Source organism: Triturus cristatus, chromosome 3_2 (assembly GCF_964204655.1).
Source record: "Triturus cristatus chromosome 3_2, aTriCri1.1, whole genome shotgun sequence".
In the NCBI taxonomy this organism is placed as follows: Eukaryota; Metazoa; Chordata; class Amphibia; order Caudata; family Salamandridae; genus Triturus; species Triturus cristatus.
This window is the reverse complement of record NC_140584.1, coordinates 691,877,133-691,896,656: the sequence shown is the minus strand read 5'-3', so window position 1 is coordinate 691,896,656 and position 19,524 is coordinate 691,877,133. Positions and strand designations below refer to the sequence as shown.

General features: G+C 49.4%; 1 protein-coding gene across 2 annotated transcripts in view; it reads right to left on the bottom strand.

Annotated features, from left to right (window-relative positions):
* Window positions 1-19,524, bottom strand: part of BOLL (boule RNA binding protein) — a 1,219,536-nt gene that overhangs the window by 228,027 nt on the left and 971,985 nt on the right. The gene's annotated exons all lie outside the window — the stretch shown is intronic.

Here is a 19,524-nt window from a genome sequence, read left to right as displayed (position 1 = left end):
CACTCCAACCTATATTTAATTATAGTATGTGCTGGACACTGAACTGAATTAATTTACTATTCCCACTCCAGTCTATATTTAATTAAGATAAGTGCTGGACACTGAACTTAATTAAGTTACTATTCTCTCTCCAAACTATATTAAATTACAGTAGGTGCTGGACAATGAACTGAATAAATTTACTATTCCCACTCCAGTCTATATTTAATTAAGATAAGTGCTGGACACTGAACTTAATTTATTTAATATTCTGACTCAAATCTATATTTAATTATGGGATTTGTAAAATTCTAAATTATATTCAAATTTTCTAAATAATTATTTTTTAAAATTAAAAAATATATAAACATTTTTATTTAACTTCCTACCCTTATCCCCTATAACCCAACATTCCGCTCCTAAAATTATTTGTAAAATTCTAAATTTAATTTACAATTTCTAAATAATTTTTATAAAAGATTAACAAATATATAAACATTTTTAAAACACTTCCCACCCATATCCCCTATAAACCAACATCCCGCTCCTAAAATTATTTGTAAAACTCGAAATTTAATTTACAATTTCTAAATAAATTTTTACAAAATTTAAACAATATATAAACATTTTTAAAACACTTCCCACCCTTATCCCCTATAAACCAACATCCCGCTCCTAAAAATATTTGTAAAATTCGAAATTTAATTTACAATTTCTAAATAATTTTAATAAAAAATTCACAAATATATAAACATTTTTAAAACACTTCCCAGCCTTATCCCCTATAAACCAACATCCCACTCCTAAAAATATTTGTAAAAATCTAAATTTAATTTAAAATTTCTAAATAATTTTTTTTTAAATTTAAACAATATATAAACATTTTTAAAACACTTCCCACCCTTATCCCCTATAAACCAACATCCCACTCCTAAAAATATTTGTAAAATTCTAAATTTAATTTACAATTTCTAAATATTTTTTTTTTTAAATTAACAAATATATAAACATTTTTAAAACACTTCCCACCCTTATCCCCTATAAACCAACATCCCGCTCCTAAAATTATTTGTAAAATTCTAAATTTAATTTACAATTTCTAAATTATTTTTGTTTTAAATTAAACAATATATAAACATTTTTAAAATACTTCCCACCCTTATCCTCTATAAACCAACATCCCGCTCCTAAAATTAAATATACATTTCACATTTTAAATAAAATTTACTAATTAAATTTTACAATATATTAAAAAAATTAATTTACTTTTTTAAAACACTCCCCACCCTTATCCCCTATAACCCAACATCCCGCCCCTAAAACAATATACATTTTTCTCATATTATACACATTTTAACTATTTATACAAACAACTTCAAAATATTTACTAAACACACAATAACGATATTTTCACATGTTGATATTATTACTAACGATATTACTTACATCGACATATAAGTAAAAAAAAAAACGATATTTTTCACATCGATATTATCTATTTCGATATTTTGTACATTCGATATTTTTGACTCGATATTTATGTCCCTCGATATTAAAAAGTCGATATATAGACTGCTCACCGGTAACAACATATCTGTAAGAAACATAGGTTAGTTATAGACTCCTTACCTTAGAATTAACCCCAGGCGTCAGACTGGATCCGGAAAGTTTTTCGTCAGCAGTACCCCTGCGCGTCAGACGGAGGGGTCGGTCGACTCCGCGTTCGTCGTCGGCATTGTGGTCGCCAGGACAACGTCGCGGTAGCTACTTAGATGCCGCCCTCGTGCGCTGACGTCAGTTCTGTACACGACTTTCCACGCCAGAAGCACATAGCCATGCAAGACATTGACTACTGGTGCGCAAAACTAGGGCCCTGAAAGGATGACCTTAACCCTAGAAGTCAGTTCCCAGAACGGGGAGGTTGGGTGGGGCGGTAAGGAATCTATAACTAACTTCTTACAGATATGTCGTTACCGAAGTTAAGTAACTTGTTCATCTGAAAGAAACAGTTAGTTAAAGATTCCTTACCTTAGAATAGATACCCCAGAAATACCAACCCCGGAGGTGGGTCTGCAAACCAAGTTCACACCAGAAAGTCCTGGAGAACAGGACGGCCAAAGAAGCAATCTCTCCAAACTCGGCTGTCTAGGCAGTAGTGTTTGGTGAGCGTGTGCAGCGATGCCCACGTAGCTGCCTGACAGATGTCATTCAGGGGGACTCCTCATCCCAAAGCAGTAGTAGCCGCCGTCGCCCTGGTGGAATGGGAGCGCAGCCCCACTGGAGGCTCCTTCTTTGCCAAAGAATAGCACCCACGCAACCAAGAAAGAGCTGGTCGTTCAACCGGAATTGTTTGGTGCGATCCAAGTAGAAGGAAGGCGCACGTTTTGGATCCAGACGGTGGAGCCTCTCTTCCTCTTTTGAAGGAGGCAGAAAGAAGTTGGGCAAAGTGATGGTTTGGGTAATGTGGAAAGAAGTAACCACCTTGGGAAGAAAGGAAGGTCTAGTTCTCAGGACGACCTTGTCCGGATGGACAGCAAGAAAGGGTGGCTTGGAAGAAAGAGCTTGTAGCTCACTTATCCTGCGTGCAGAGGTGATGGCCACCAGAAAGACAGTTTTCAAAGTGAGAAGTCTGAGAGGACAGTTATGTAGCAGCTCAAAGGGAGTGCACATGAGGGAGGTAAGAACCAAGTTCAAGTCCCATTGAGACATTATGAAGAAAACAGGAGGAAAAAGATGAGTAATGCCCTTAAGGAATCTATTTACAACAGGGGACTTGAAAAGAGAAGGCTGATCACGAAGGCTGAAATGGCCAAGAGGTAGCCCTTTAGAGTACCCAGAGCACAGCCCTGCTGGGCCAAAGAAAGGAGGAACAAGAGAACCTCAGAATGAGGGGCGGAAAGGGGATCCACAGCCTTTGCTGCGCACCATGCCAGAAATTTGTTCCATCTGCAGGCGAATACCGTGTTAGTGGAGGGATGCCTGGCTTCCAAGATAACATCGCAGACTTCCGGAGGCAGGCCAAACGACATCAACTGCCACCGCTCAATCTACACGCAAGGAGATGGAGGCTGGACAGGTTCAGGGGGAAGACCGTCCCCTGCTGCTGATCCCCGAAGAGGCAGTATGATCGGAGGACCGATGGCCATGTTGAGCAGCTCAGGATACCAGACTCTTCGTGCGCAATCCGGAGCCAAAAGAATGCCTTTGGCCCAGTCGTGCTTGATCTTCTTCAGTACTGTGGGCAGAAGTGGTATAGGAGGAAAGGCGTATTTAAGACCGCAACTCCACTCGTGATGAAAAGCGTCGCCTAGCGATTGGCCCCTTGTAAATTCCAACGTGCAGAACTGCTGACCTTGCGCGTTCTCTTCTGTGGCAAATAGGTCAAAATAAGGCTCTCCCCACTGCTGAAAGACACCTTGCACTACCTTCGAGTGAAGATGCCGTTCGTGATCCATCATGCACATGCGGCTGAGTTTGTCCGCCCTGGCGTTCAGAGAACCTGCCAGGTTCTGAACCACCAGGGATATGCCCTTATGTTCCAGCCATGTCCAGAGGCAGAGGGCCTCCTGACATAGGGTCCACGACCCCACCCTGCCTTGTTTGTTGCAGTACCACAGGGCGGTGGTGTTGTCCGTGAACACCTGCACTACTCTTCCTCGGACAGACAGAAGGAATGCCTTGAGTGTAAGACGAATCGTCTGAAGCTCCAGAAGGTTGATGTGGAGCCCGGACTCCGCCAGAAACCAGAGGCCTCTGACCTCCACCTGCCCCATCCAAGAAGTGATGCATCGGTCACCACTGTGAACTCTGGTTGAGGAAGGGAGAAGGATCTGCCGTCGACCCAATCTAGGTTCGTAAGCCACCACTGCAATTGGTGTGCAGTGCCCTCCGAGATCTGAACGCAATAGGACAGATTCCCTTGATGTTGGGCCCACTGGAACTTCAGGTCCCACTGCAGTTCCCACATATGCCATCTGGCATGATCCACCAACAGGATGCAGGAGGCCATCAGACCCAGCAGCCGGAGGGTCATCCTGACCGAAACCAGGGATACAGGCTGAAAGATCAGAATCATAGCCCGAATATCCCAGACTCCCTGTTCGGGAGCATAAACCAGAAACTGCGTTGTGTACAGAACCGCTTTGAAGAAGAGGAACTTCTGAAAGGTGGTCAGGTGTGACTTTGGCACGTTGATGGAGAACCTCAGCAAATGCAGGAGGTCAGCCGTAGTCTGGAGGTGGGAGACAACAGCCTGGGGTGAGTCTGCCTTCAACAGCCACTCGTCGAGATAGGGGAAGACTGGAAACCCTGATCTGCACAGATGAGCTGCGACCACCGCCATCACTTTCGTGAACACCCGAGGGGCGCTGGTAAGGCCAGAAGGGAGCACGGTAAAGTGAAAATGCTCGTGGCCTCCCGTGAACCGTAGGTAACGCCTGTGGGGATGTGGAAATAGGCGTCCTGCAAGTCCCACGCTACCATCCAGTCTCCAGTGTCGAGGGCAGACAAGACCTGAGCAAGCGGCAACATTTTGAACTTCTCCTTCCGGAGGAATGGGTTGATATTCCTGAGATCCAAGATAGGACGAAGGCCTTTGTCCTTCTTGGGCACCAGAAAGTAGCAGGAATAGCAACCACGACCTACTTCTGGGGCATGAAGGCGCTCGATGGCTCCCTTGGCCAAGAGTGCCGAAACTTCCTGTTTGAGAAGGGCGAAGTGATCCTCTGTCATGCGATGGTGCTGAGGTGGCATGGATGGAGGGGTAGTATCGAGGGGAGGGAGTAGCCCCTTCGGATTATTTGCAAAACCCACCTGCCCGACGTGATGGTGCACCAGTGGGGGAGGTGATGGCGGATCCTGTTGCCCACTGGCGTTTGGTGGCCCTGAAAGGTCAGTCTAGGAGGGTTTGGAGGCTGCTGCAGAGAGGGCTGTGGTGGAGTGGCCCGCCCACTGGCACCCAGAACCACAGTGGTGGTTCCCATGTCCCCAGCCATGCTGGGGCTTAAGAGCTTGCGCTAGCCTGTGGCTCTGGGCGGGACATAGCGGGGCACCCCTCCCGTAACCACGGAAGGCAGGTGGTGGAGATACCAAAGGACTTGGCCGAAGCCCATGACTGCCATAAAAATGCATGTCCATAAGTGTGGATTGGACATCCCCGGAAAAATCAGTAGACCGCAACCAGGCATAGTGGCGAAGGGCTACTGACGTGGAAATCGTACTGCCAAGTGCATCTGCAGTATCCAGCGCACAGATGGTAAGCTTTGCTGCGTCTCTCCCTTCGGCAACCGCTCAAGAGAGCACGGCCCGGGCCTCCTCAGGGCACTGAGGCACCACTTGTGCAACCGTGTCCCACACAGAATGGATGTAACGGCCCAATAGACATGCAGTGTTTACCGACCGCAGTCCCAAGATGGAGGAAGAAAATGTCTTCTTCCCAAGATGATATAGCTTTTTGGATTCCCCGTCCAGGGGAGCAGTAGGGAATGCGCCCTTGGACGTGGAGGCTTGGACTACCATGCTCTCAGGGGTGGGGTGTTGGGAGAGGAAAGTGGGGTCGCCCGGGGTCGGGCAGTGGTGTAGGGCAATCATCCTGTCCACAGGAGCCCCTGTGTTGGGCCTGGACCAGGTGCCCAAAAGGATGTCCGTGAGGGATTCATTAAACGACAGCAGGGGCTCCGAAGAGCTCGCTGCCAGTTGAAGCACCTCTGTCAGGAGGTTAGTCCTGACTGCCACCGTAGATAGCTTGAAGTGGAAAGCCTCGGCCACCTAATGCAACACCACTGCTTATGACGCTCCCTCTTCCACAGCCACGGTAGGAGGAGACAACATGTCAAGGTCAGGGAAGGTGTCCAGACCACTGGCATCCCTCAGTTCCTCTCTCCCGTCCTGCTCATACACCAACTGGTCTATTAAAAGGTCCCCAGCTCCTCCCAGTCTTCCTCACCCTCCTCTGACTGCCAATCTGGTCTCAAAGAGCCAGGGTAGAATAGGGGAACAAAAGTACCTGTCGGCGTCGGTTCCGGTGTCGGCCGACGCCGGTCCAACTCAGTGTCTACCTCGAGGTGGAGGCCAGGGACGACGTCGGCTGGGGACACAGCCGGCGTCGATGACGGACGTGGTGCCGGTGGAATCGGCGCCGGGGGAGGCGTAACAAAGTCGACTGGCACCCATCAAGATCCAGGTCTGGATCCACGGGGACCCTGTGGTGCCGAAGCTGCCGACGCTGAAGGCCCTGGGCCCACAGCCGAGTCCGTGGGGCCCAAAGGCGCGTCGGCGGAGTCGGGCTGCCCAAAGAGGGCATTCATCGTTTCGTAGAAACTCTGAAGCTAGGCAGGGGTCGCACTGGGTCCCAGAAAGGGAGGGAAACCTGAAGTCGACCCAGCAGGCTCCACACACAGAGCCACGGGAGGGGCTCCACCTGGATCCCGTCGCGTCGGCCGACAAACGGTCAAAGAGCGACGATGCTTCTTCGACTTCTTTTTGTGCTTCGACTTATCTGACGCCGAGTGCAAAGACTTGAAGGAAGAACGGTGTTGACTCTTCGACCGGTCCCTCGACCTCCTACGCGACCGGGACCACGAGTGACGTAGAGCCGACTGCCGGGCCTCAAGTATCTTTCAGGACCGCTCCCGCAAAGACTTTGGGGCCATGGTCAGGCAGTCGGAGCATGACTCGGGGTAGTGGTCGCGCTCCAGGCAGTAGAGGCACACGTGGTGCGGATCCGTCACCGACATGAGTCGGTTACAGGAACTGCAAGCCTTAAAGCAAGGCACCCCTCATGCACCAAGAGTCGATGGACTCAAACAACAACGAAGACGAAAAAAGAAAGAACTGACTTCAGCGTGTGAGGGTGGCGTCTAAGTAGCTACCGCACCGTCATCCCGGCGACCACAACGCCACCTTCCAACGAGCAGGGGTACTGCTGATGAAAAACTTTCCGTATCCAGTCTGACGCCTGGGGGTAATTCTAAGGTAAGGAATCTATAACTAACTGTTTCTTTCAGATAAAGTAAAATAATAAGGATACATTCCACTAGTGAAATGCTAAAATCTTATCAGGATGGCTGTATATCTAACCACACCCTTGTTCCTCCAGCATATGGTAGAGATATTCCAGCAATAGGATGTCAATGGGAGTATCCACAAGTATGTTCGCCTATATGGATCCTAGCTGGCATATACAATAAACCGTATAGAGACCCACAAAAAAAAAGTTGGCCATATTCAATTTTTTCGTCTAAGTACTCTAATTCTAAATCACGGGCACAGAGTAGGTAGAGGCTGATTGTTGCAAACCTACATCTGTGAAACATCCTTTTCTATTTAATTTGGAGGGGTTGTGCTTTTATGCAGCCTTATAACCCTACTCCATACAATGCTATAGCTACAGGCATAGGTGCTGGAAGTAGGACGTGGGAGTACTGCAGCACCCCCAACATAATCATGCTTCGATTTCAGAAGGTAAATGAGAATTAAAGATGCCTTTAAATTTTGTTTTTATCTTATCACATCTGCGATCAAAGACCCAAACACAACAGCAAAGATTTAAAGTGGCAAGTATGTGAACGTGGAGGAGATAAAGCGGGTCTCCGATCCAGGAGAGAACTATTTTGGATGGTCAGATATGCAACAATCACCCAGGGTTTGAACAGCATGGAGGACTGAAAATAAGCATCCTTTGTGTAAACATTATTTCTTTCAACAGATGGTTTCAACTTGTCAGAAGGCCTTTACTTGTGTAGTTTTAACAATGTGTTTCGTGAATGTTTGTATTTTACAGATTGCAACACATTGTTCTATTAATACGCTTCAATACGAGTCCACTCTTACCCTTCAGCCATCCAAGATCCTTAGACATTAAGCCTCACATGGGACCGGTTTGATAAAGTTTCATAGACTACTATATAAATAATACCTTTTCCATCAGGTATTTAAGCTATGGTTCAATCACCATAGTCTTATATTGAGGATAAGACTAGGACTCACACTGTGTTTATACTAGCCAGCCTAAGCCATTGGGTCCTCCTGGCATCACTATGCAGCATGAGTTGTGTGTTACTAACAATGTAGCACACACAAGTAGCAGCAGATAAGCCAGCCAGGAACAGCGCGCACCGTGATGCTACTGCAGCTTTCAGTGTTGGTCATGGTGCATTATAGCATCGCTCTGCTTTGAGTTGCTGAGAGACCTTATAAAGCGTGATTTTGCATTTCAGTGCAGTGATGCGGACAACCACACTTACACCCAAGCGCGCCATGCCCATTGGGCTCAAAGGGCTTCAGACCCCCCCGTTGTGTGTGGCAGCCCGGGCTCAGACAGCTTCCCGGGCACACACACAACCGCAGCCGAGTACTTCACAGGTCTTTAAAAAACACATTTGCTTGTTAACGAGGCTTTGTTGTTTTTTCACCCCTTCTTAGAGCCCTTGCATCTCCACTCTGCCTGTTGCTGGAAGTATTAGGCCCCCTCCCAAAAAAATTCTTAGCCCCTTCCCGCCCGAACTTTGGCTCTAGTTGCACCACTACCAACAACTGATGCGTGGTACTTGGCAGGGCTACTCTTGACTGCTTGAAATGAGTTCCTCTGTGTCAAGGTCCCCCTTGATTTCTCTCCTCAGGATGACGTTGATGCTATGTGTGGGTCCCCCGCCCATCCGTCCCCGGTCCGGTGTATGCGTAATACTCTCGGACGCGGAGATAGGTGGATGAGGGAAGGAAAGGAAGGAACCGGTGGAATGACCTGCAAGAAAGAAGAAGAAGGTTTTAGCCAAGGTTCTCCCTCTTCCTTAGAGCCCAACCTCGGCTGGTCGTCCCCTTCCCCCTACCTGGTACTCCTTCCTTCCGAGGTCTGTGTGTCTGCTATGGTTCAGGTAAGCGCGCGTAGGGCCCTGGTGTTCTCCACAAGTTCGAGCCCTCCTTGGGCACGGGGAGACGACCTGAGAGTTGACCCCACGCCACCTGAGGAGCCAACCGGCGATAGAGCCGTTGGAGGGTTGTCGCCTGAGCACTTCCTTCCGCGTCTTCCTCGTTAATCCACGGGAAACGGAAGCGGAAAGAGAACTCGGAGACACCAGCGAAGCCGGTGTTCTCGGGTGCAGGCGCTGCCACTCAACGCCGGGAAATCCGGGGCGGAGGAGCGCCTGTGGGACCAATGTATGCGCTGCTACTCAACGCCGGGAAATCCGGGGCGGAGGAGAGCAGATGATGCTGAAGGTCAGGTAGGCGCTGCTACTCGACGCCAGAACTCCAAGGGCGGAGGAGCGCCTGTCAAGCCGGTAAGAATACCGGTCCGGGTCGTCAGGATGAGGTTACACCACGAAGTAGGCACCGCCGTGACGCGCGGTCGATGTTTGGAAAAGCAACCGCCGTTCACTCACCTCCTTGCTGGTCCAGGGGGAAGCTCTGCGAATTCCGTCTGTTCTTTTCTCGTCGGGTCTTCAGCGGGTCCGAAGGGGCTGGAAACAAGGGTGGAGCAAAAGGATTCAAGGGTCTGCTCGATGGGGCCGTTGATAGGAACTGGATACAAGAATCATTGGCCCCGCCTTCCGGGTTGACGCGCCATTTATTCGCGTCCCTGGTTACGTAAGGTCTTCTCCTGGTGGGAAATCACGGAGGATTCTGGGATTTGGAGTTCGTCGCTCTCGGAGGTGCGTTGCCGCAACCCCGATCATGACAGCACACCCCTCTTCACCCCGGGCACCGGACCGCCGGAGCCCCCGGGTTTGGAAGGTGAGCGGCGGTGGAAGTCCGCCACCAGGCGGGCCGTGTGCACCGCCGAAACAGGTTCCCACGAGTCCTCCTCAGTTCCGTACCCTTTCCAGGCCAAAAGGTACCAGAGTTTGCCCCTCACCAGTTTGGAGTCCAAGACCCTGCGGACGACATACTCCTGGTCGTGGTACACCCATACAGAGGCTGGGGCCTTCCGCACCGGGCACAGTGAGGGCTTGAGTAGCGACACGTGAAACACCGGATGGATGCGCAGCTGCGGGGGCAATCGCAGCTGCACCGCCACGGGGTTCACATGACGGACAACAGGGTAGGGCCCGATGAATTTCGGGTGAAAGACACTGGGATTACGGAACTTGATGTTTTCTGTGGACAGCCACACCTTCTCCCCTTTCCGGTAGACCGGCGCGGGTCTCCGTCTCTTGTCCGCTTGCGCTTTGTAACTCGCCTTCGCAGCCAGGAGATTAGTTCGGGCTTGCTTCAGAGCGGAACGTATGGATCGGAGTCGTGTCTGTATATCAGGGAGAGACACGGATTCCAGTGGGAGACGAAAGGGAACAAAGCGTGGGTGGAACCCCGAGGCGAGAAAGAAGGGAGTGTGGTGTGTGGAGGAGTGTTGCGAGTTGTTATAGGCCACCTCCGCTACCCAGAGCAAGTCAACCCAAGAGTTCGCTGCTTTATCTGCGTAACAACGCAGATATTGTTTAAGGGTCTGGTTGAGTCGCTCCGTCTGCCCATCCGTCTGAGGATGGAAGCTCGTGGAGAGGGAGGAGCGAATGCCAAGCTGTTCACACCACACTTTCCAGAATCGTGCGGTGAATTGCGACCCTCTGTCTGACACGATCCCCCTTGGGAGTCCATGAAGACGCACCACGTGTCGTAACAGAAGCGCCGCCAAGACCCCCGCCGTGGGGACCTGTTTACAGGCTATAAAGTGGCCCATTTTTGTGAGGTAGTCCACGACTACGATGATGGCAGTACATCCCTGGTCCTTCGGCAGCCCCACCACGAAGTCTATTGATATTCTTTCCCACGGATTCATCGGGGTGGGGAGCGGCATCAACAGCCCTTGTTGCCGTCGATGGTCCGTTTTCATCTGAGCACACACCGCGCATCTGTTTACCCACTGTAAGACGTCCGGTCGAACGGAGGGCCACCAGAATTGTCTCAGCACTGTTTCCAATGTTTTGGTCCCACCCATGTGGCCCGCACAGGGTAGGTCATGACACCACGAGAAGACCTGTTTCCGGAGCCGAAGTGTGGGGACCAACACCCAAGAGCCACACAGCGGAAGACCATGGTGCTGTCGCCATTCTTTGTGGCTTCGGAGCCAGGACGCCCAGGCGAAAGTTCGGATTCCTTTTTTCACCCCCTGTAGAAAGGATTCGGTTTCAAGGCCGCCGATGACGTTGTCCAGACTGATGATGGATTGTTCGGGAGACACCGCAGGGAGACACGAGGGATTTTGGCGTGACAAGGCGTCTGCTTTTCGGTTCAGTGTCCCGGGGCGATACGTCACCAGGAAGTAGTACTCCGCAAAAAAGAGCATCCACCTCTTTTGTCTGGGCGACAAATGGCGGGTCGACCGCAGAAATTGGAGATTTCGATGGTCCGTGAACACGGTCACTTGATGACGAGCCCCCCATCAACCAATGTCGCCATTCCATGAATGCCTCTCGTATGGCCAGCAGCTCTTTCTCGGATATCGTGTAGTTGAGTTCGGCCGGGCTCAACTTTTTCGACATAAACGCCACCGGATGGAGCAGCCCGGTGTCCGGGTGCCGTTGGGAGAGTATGGCTCCCACCGCCTCGTCGGAAGCGTCGGCTTCTACGAGAAATGGGAGTTCGGGCTGGGCATGTCGCAATATCGGAGCTGACGTGAAAGCTCTTTTCAGTTGTTCGAAGGCGGTCTGGGCTTCCGGAGACCATAAGAAGGGGACCCCCTTGCGTGTTAACTTGGTGAGAGGCGTAACCATTTGGGAGAAATGATGAATGAACCTTCTGTAAAAGTTCGAAAAGCCGAGGAAGCTCTGTATTTCCTTCACCGAGGTTGGTTGGGGCCATTTGGCCACAGCTTGCACCTTCCTGTCGGTCATGATCTGTCCTTCCGGGGCGAGTAGAACGCCAAGGAACTCTACGGTGGTAACGTGAAACTCACATTTCGTGAGTTTGCAGAACAGGTGGTTTCGTTCAAGGGCCCTCAACACCGATTGTACGTGGCCGACATGTTCCTTGGGAGTAGATGAAAAGATCAATATATCGTCGATATATACCACGACGTATTTATCCAGGTAGTCCCTCAGTACTTCGTTGAGGAAGTATTGGAACGCCGCCGGGGCGTTGCAGAGCCCGAACGGCATCACCAAGTACTCGTATAAGCCGAATCGGGTCTTGAATGCCGTTTTCCACTCGTCCCCCTCGCGAATTCGAACCAAATGGTACGCCCCTCGGAGGTCCAGTTTGGTGTAGATCCGGGCTTCTCGGACTTGCTCTAATAAGACCGGAATGAGCAGCAAGGGATACTGATTCCTGACAGTCATGGCATTTAGGGCGCGGTTATCTATGCAGCAGCACAGCTCCCCGCTGGTCTTTGGTATAAAAAAGAGGGGGGATGCTGCAGGAGAGCTGGAGGGGCGTATAAACCCTAAGTTCAAGTATTTCTCGAGGTATTCCTTCAGGTGGCAGGTTTCGGGACCAGTGAGGGCATACACCCTGCAACTCGGGATGGTGGCTCCTGGGATCAGATCGATGCGGCAGTCAAACTCGCGATGAGGTGGCAGTTCTTCGGCCTGTTGCTGATCAAAGACATCCTTGAACGGTGCGTACCAGTCTGGAAGGACCACATCCTTCTCTGCAGCAGTCGCCACATGGTGTGATGTCCCATCTTCCATGTCTGGGGGAATCTCTCTGTGACAGCAATGGGTCTGGCAGAAGGGAGAGTTGAACGTGATCCTGTTCGTTGACCATTGTATACAAGGCTCATGTCGCCGTAGCCACGGCAACCCAAGGATGAGCTTGCATCGAGGGGCTTGTATAATGTTCAGGGTGAGCCATTCTCCGTGTTATTTTCCGATGGTAACCCACAGCGACGGAGTGACTTGTCGAATAGGACCGGATTCCAATTCCTTGCCGTCAACTGCATACACCAGTTCGGGAGTATCTTTGAGATGGAGGGGGATCCGCAATCTCTCCGCCTCTTTGATGTCCATAAAGCAACCCGTGGCTCCCGAGTCAATCATGGCTCTGACGTCACGGGGGCCGTTGTCCAGCATCACCTGCGCGGTAATAAATAGGTGATCGGGTTCTTTGGTGACGTCGGCCTCCAGAGAAGGGATAAAATGACAGCTTGAAGGTTTCCCTTCCCATTCCTTCAAGCGCGGGGGTTTTCCGATGGTCTCTCGCCGAGGCTGGCCGCCGTCTGACCCAACCGGGGTCGGTTGGTCTTTGGGCGTACCGGGCATTCGCGTAGGTAATGGCCCTTCTTCCCGCAATATATACAGAGGCCCTGTTTTCGTCGGTGATCTCGTTCCGATAGGGTCAAGGATGCTCTCACCGTCCCGATCTCCATAGGGTCCGTCCGGGCTGGTTCTGACAGGCGGGGATGTTCGTACGGTGACGAAGTCTTGTCTTTCCGTTTATGGTCAGCTTTGCGCTCCCTGAGACGGTATTCGAGCCTGGAAGCCAATTCGATCATGGCCGTGCAACTGTGAGGCTGCGGGTCTATCTGGGCAATGACGTCTTTCAGTTCATCAGTAAGCCCCCTGTAAAAGATCGCGGCTTGCTTTGTCTCGGGCCAATCCGTTTCAGCTACCAATCTGCGAAAACTGTTAACGTATCCCAGAAAATCGGCTGGGTTGTGGCGGAGATCCAGAAGATCCCGATTGGCGGAGAAGTTATCTGCGCGACGGTCGAACGTCTTCTCAAATTCCTGTCGGAATGAGTCCCAGTCGTAGAGTAGGGCATCGTCTCTTCTCACTATGGGGTCTGCCCATTGTGCGGCTTCTCCGGTCAAGTACGAAATCAAGAACGCCACTCTAGCTTGATTCGTGAGGAAGAGCTTCGGTTTACAGTGAAAGTGTAGTTGCACTTGTGTTAGGAACACTTGTACTTTCTGGATGTCCCCGTGAAACCTCTCAGGGGGGGCCAAGCGGATATGGGCAAGCATTTCGACAACAACCTGTGGTGTGGGTGACGAGGGAGGAATCCCAGCGTCGAAGGGATTACGTTGCAGTCGATCCAGGCGAGAGTGCAGTGCGGCGGAGTCTGCTCGGGACGCCGCCAATTCTATCTGGACTTGGGCCAATGCAGCCATTACATCGTCCAAGGAAGCCATGTTTTTGCGTCAACGTGATTGGGAGGAGAAATATTCGTGGGCCAATGATTCTGTCAAGGTCCCCCTTGATTTCTCTCCTCAGGATGACGTTGATGCTATGTGTGGGTCCCCCGCCCATCCGTCCCCGGTCCGGTGTATGCGTAATACTCTCGGACGCGGAGATAGGTGGATGAGGGAAGGAAAGGAAGGAACCGGTGGAATGACCTGCAAGAAAGAAGAAGAAGGTTTTAGCCAAGGTTCTCCCTCTTCCTTAGAGCCCAACCTCGGCTGGTCGTCCCCTTCCCCTACCTGGTACTTCTTCCTTCCGAGGTCTGTGTGTCTGCTATGGTTTAGGTAAGCGCGCGTAGGGCCCTGGTGTTCTCCACAAGTTCGAGCCCTCCTTGGGCACGGGGAGACGACCTGAGAGTTGACCCCACGCCACCTGAGGAGCCAACCGGCGATAGAGCCGTTGGAGAGTTGTCGCCTGAGCACTCCCTTCCGCGTCTTCCTCGTTAATCCACCGGAAACGGAAGCGGAAAGAGAACTCAGAGACACCAGCGAAGCCGGTGTTCTCGGGTGCAGGCGCTGCCACTCAACGCCGGGAAATCCGGGGCGGAGGAGCGCCTGTGGGACCAATGTATGCGCTGCTACTCAACGCCGGGAAATCCGGGGCGGAGGAGCGCAGATGATGCTGAAGGTCAGGTAAGCGCTGCTACTCGACGCCAGAACTCCAAGGGCGGAGGAGCGCCTGTCAAGCCGGTAAGGATACCGGTCCGGGTCGTCAGGATGAGGTTACACCACGAAGTAGGCACCGCCGTGACGCGCGGTGGATGTTTGGAAAAGCAACCGCCGTTCGCTCACCTCCTTGCTGGTCCAGGGGGATGCTCTGCGAACTCCGTCTGTTCTTTTCTCTTTTCTCGTCGGGTCTTCGGCGGGTCCGAAGGGGCTGGAAACAAGGGTGGAGCAAAAGGATTCAAGGGTCTGCTCGATGGGGCCGTTGATAGGAACTGGATACAGGAATCATTGGCCCCGCCTTCCGGGTTGACGCGCCTTTTATTCGCGTCCCTGGTTACGTAAGGTCTTCTCCTGGTGGGAAATCACAGAGGATTCTGGGATTTGGAGTTCGTCGCTCTCGGAGGTGCGTTGCCGCAACCCCGATCATGACACACTGCTTTTGGACCACAACAGTATAATCAGGGAAGATCATGACTGAGGCATTGTTCACTGTGATCCACTGCAATCTGGTGTCTCAAGTAAAATGGTGTAGTGATCTCTAAAGTTCAACAGCTAGGGAATTAGCTCCAGGCGGTGGCCATCGTGTCGGAACGCGGCGGGCACATTCAACTGAAATGAAGGGTGAAAGGGCAGTGTTAGGTAGTAGTGTGCGGGTCCAGTTTTTGGTATAAGCCACTTCGTCTTGGCCCTCCTCTCCCTTCAGCAGACCCAACACCAGTATATTTTTATTGCGAGAGCACCCTAGAGCATCTTCCACCCTGTGTTCCAAGGTGTGAACTCGATCCACCAGGGATTGTAGCAGAGAAGTGTTGTGACGGGTTACAGGCAGAGAAGTGCTGTCACGGGTTACTGGCTGAAGTTCAGTTAGTGTGAGTTTGGCACTTTGCCCTTCATCTCTGAACTTGCGGTGGTCTGCATGTAGGAGATTGAAGTCCTCAGTGACTTTGTCAATTCTGCCTTTGAGTGATGTGCATGTCTGTTCAAGAGTGGCACCGATCTTCTTAACAGCGTGCAGAACAGTGTCTAGTTTGGTGCCCAGCGAAATGTCAGAGTGAGATGACTCGGTCCCCAACTGTGCCTCAGATGGGCGCTCCAGAGTAAGCGCAGCTCGTGCCCGTTTAGGCGGAGCGGTCAAACGTAGGCGACCCATGGCTAACTGTTGGGAGCTAGGAATCAGAGGGCCTGAAGTAAGTTAGGGGCACTGCTTAGAGCCACAGAAATCCAGTCAGCAACTATTTAGTGCCGCATTCCCACAGATTCGTTGTTATTGTGCCAATAGCCAGGAGCTGTTTTCACCACAATCGCGGACGTAGTATCCGAACCAAAATTGAGACACCAGGTCTCACCCACAGAGGGGTGGGACCTGGTGTCTCAGGCCGTGGAATGGCCAGGTCGCTGCTTCAACCTAGGACAACATGACAAAATAGGCAGGTCCCAGAGTAAATCCGTTAGCAGATGCAGCATTATGTAAGGTCCAGGAAGGGTGCTGGGGCTGGAGCAATCAGGTCTGCCTGACAGCGCGGTCCATCACCGCCAATCAGGCAGCACAGCAGTCCTCAGTCACATGCCTCCACCGCGGTGGAGGCTCAAATCCGATTGTGCCCCAGTCTCCGCAATTACAGGAGCCAGCAGGTTTGTAGAGTAATGTATTGGAGGCAATTATCTGCAGGAGGCAAGGGAGGCAGATTTGGCCAACGGATGTCTAGGCTGAGTCAGGATTAGTGGTGAATTATGGGCAATTGTGCAGAGCCTCACTATGGTTCAGCGCTATTTTGGCTTGCTGGCCACGCCCTGCAGTCCTCGATTGCCATGATTCTAACATACTCGGCTAACATTTGAAAATAGATATTGTAACTATAAACAGCTTCAGAGTGAGGGGCATGCGAAATTCTACTTTCATGTATTTCTTTGCGAGCGACAGGCTAATTAGTTTGATTCATTAATGCATGGGAAACACTTACCTCAAGCAGATGGGCATCTAACATCCACCCAACTACAGAAATAGAAATGGCAGCTACCAAAACTAAACGTACAATTTTGCAGTGTTGCTGTGCCATGTTAGCTTAAACCAGATCAAGTGATACATCTGTATATTTAGTTGAAGATGTTAGTCCTTCTGCAACTACTCTAAAGTCACTAACCTATCTCAAAATCTATGCAGATTTTTATTCTGCGTTGACTGGATGCCTAAGTCTCTGTAGCCCTCTTACCGTTACCCTAACTACCTTTTCGATCCTTTTCAACTCTGCCAACAGTTGGCATAGATCGAACCTTCAACTGTAGTGGCTCATGGGGGTTCGTCGACATCAGTCCAACATTTGTCATATTAAATGTCAGTCCTGGTGAAGTATGTTCAATCATGGCCTGAAAATTTGCGATTGCTATTTCTCTTCTTTCTGGACCTATTAGGAAATGCCAAGTCTGGACACTCATCAGTATATTGTTGTTCAGTATGTTCTTTTTCCTCTAACTTCTTTTATAGTCTTCAATCTCTTAGCATTGGTTAATGCTCTCTTTCGTCTAGTCCTAGTTTTTGGCCAACCTTCTTCTGTTGATGCTCGATTCTTAGAGGAACTTGTGATTTCTGGCTCGGATGAAGCTGAGATTTCTTTGTCAATACAACTCTCTGATTCTGGTGCACTTGTTTCAGACAGATTCTATTCTATTATTCACGAGTTCCCACTGTCTCTGCAAATGCACACACTCAATCTAGAGTCTGCAGTATTAGTCGCAACTGGAAGTGTCATTCTCTTCATGATTGCTGTCAGTGTTCTTCTCTGTAAGGCTGAGAATTTTCAGACTGGCTTTTCCCTTCCTCTTCAGATGCTCCAGAAACCTCAAACCTAAGCAGACTCAAGAAATCAGTGGATGTTGGCTCCGCTTCTTCCTCCGCTCGTCTCACTCTTTTGGTATGGAAGGAATGTATCCAGTTCGGTAATAAAGCACACTTCGCAGCAGTGTTGGTAACCAAATTCACTTGATATAGGCCTTCCCAATGTTCCTCTAGGCATAACTTGTGAACATATTTCTTCAGGTAACCCCAATCACCAGGACTCAGGTCATGACATGGAGTTTCGTATCCAGCTGGAGTGGCAACATCAACCTGGTGAGAGAGAGAATGTACCACATCAGCCAATCCCTTGCAGTATTCAGTGATAAGATCATCTGTGATATTCACAAGTGCAGCAACTCAAGGGAATTCTCATGGCTCTCCCCATCAGCACCTTGTGAAGAGCTAGTCCCGTCCGCTTACACAGCATGCTTCTAATGCTCATCAGTACCAGTGAAAGTGAGTAAAATAAGTACAATGGATAAGAGCAGTATGCATTCAAAAGGGTATCATGACGGGGAGTACTGCACTGAGAATATTTCAAACTGATTGTTCCGAAACAATAGTGATAGCGACAGCAAAAGTTTTAAAATGGATGTGGACAATAAGAGTTGGCAAATTGAAAGCTCTCCAGCCGCCCTAAAGTAAACCCAGTACAATTGTGGAACTCTTTTATAGTTTTAGCTTGTTTTTATGGAAGACAGATATTTATTTTTTTAGGTCGAGTCGGAATACCATTTAAGTAGTGATCTAAGATCCTGCTGTTTCTAGTTTTCAGTGTTAAATTTTCTGTGTACAACTCAATTGTGTAGCTCCAATGGAAGTATATGATGATGATCTGTGTTTTTTATCTATTCTTCTCTTTGATGTATTTTTATGATGAACTGTGTTTTTATATGTGTCTTTTATGACATTAAGTCGAAATAAAGACTGGAAGAAGAAGTACACTTCATTTTTTCGATTAATTAAAATCTTACAAAATGTTCCCTCTACTTGTTTAAAATAGACAACGGCCCCCTGTTACTCTTTAGATCAGAATATTCCAACAATTAGAGGAGACAGGGCACACATAGGGGCACCATACATAGTCGGATATTAGCCAATTAAGCGTTTTGACAACAACTGAGCCCCATACAAATCTTGGATTATTGAGTGTTTCACTTGGGCTTTCCCTGAGAAGAGAAGTCTATCAGGATAGACAGTGAAAAGATGGTAACGCATTACTCCCCCTCACATTTCAGTTTGTTTTTTAAGAAGATGATCTGGGGGTATTTTGAACGGGATGGACTCTGCCTAATATGTTTTTTCAGAAACACTGTGCTGTTTAAAACGGAGCGTGGTCTTAATTTGATGGGCTTTTTTTGACAGGGATATATGTCTTCAATTTGTTTGATTTTCGTTGTCTGTTATATATTCAATAAACAGATTTGACACAAAAAATCTAACAAAATTGGAAAACAATTAAAATTCATAAGACAAAATGAGGGGTAGGGAGACATCAGACGTTTATGCTGTTTGATGGATGCAGGCTCCATGCGCGATTGAAAACGTATATGAAGTAATTGAATTCAATTTATTTACTGTTTGATTAATTAAAATCATTACAGTAAAGAAAAAAAAAAAGAAAAAAAAAACATCTCTTAAAATACAATTGTTAAGAACAATTTCGCCGTAGACCCCTGCCCGCGCCCCAGTCCTTCGGTGCCATCGTCCTTACGAGGGCTTGGGCTCCTCGATTCATTTGTACACGCTCTCTGGGATTTACTTAAAAAATAGTTTAGTAACTGGGGCGATTCTAAAATTATGAAAATAAGTTTTTGTGTAAAAATATTGGCCCTAGTGATGCCTCACAGGGTCCCCACGGCCACAATCACCCCTTTGTGAGACCCAAATAACAGGAGGTGAAAGAGGGCCATCAATGTAGTGCGGAAGCAGCCTCTCC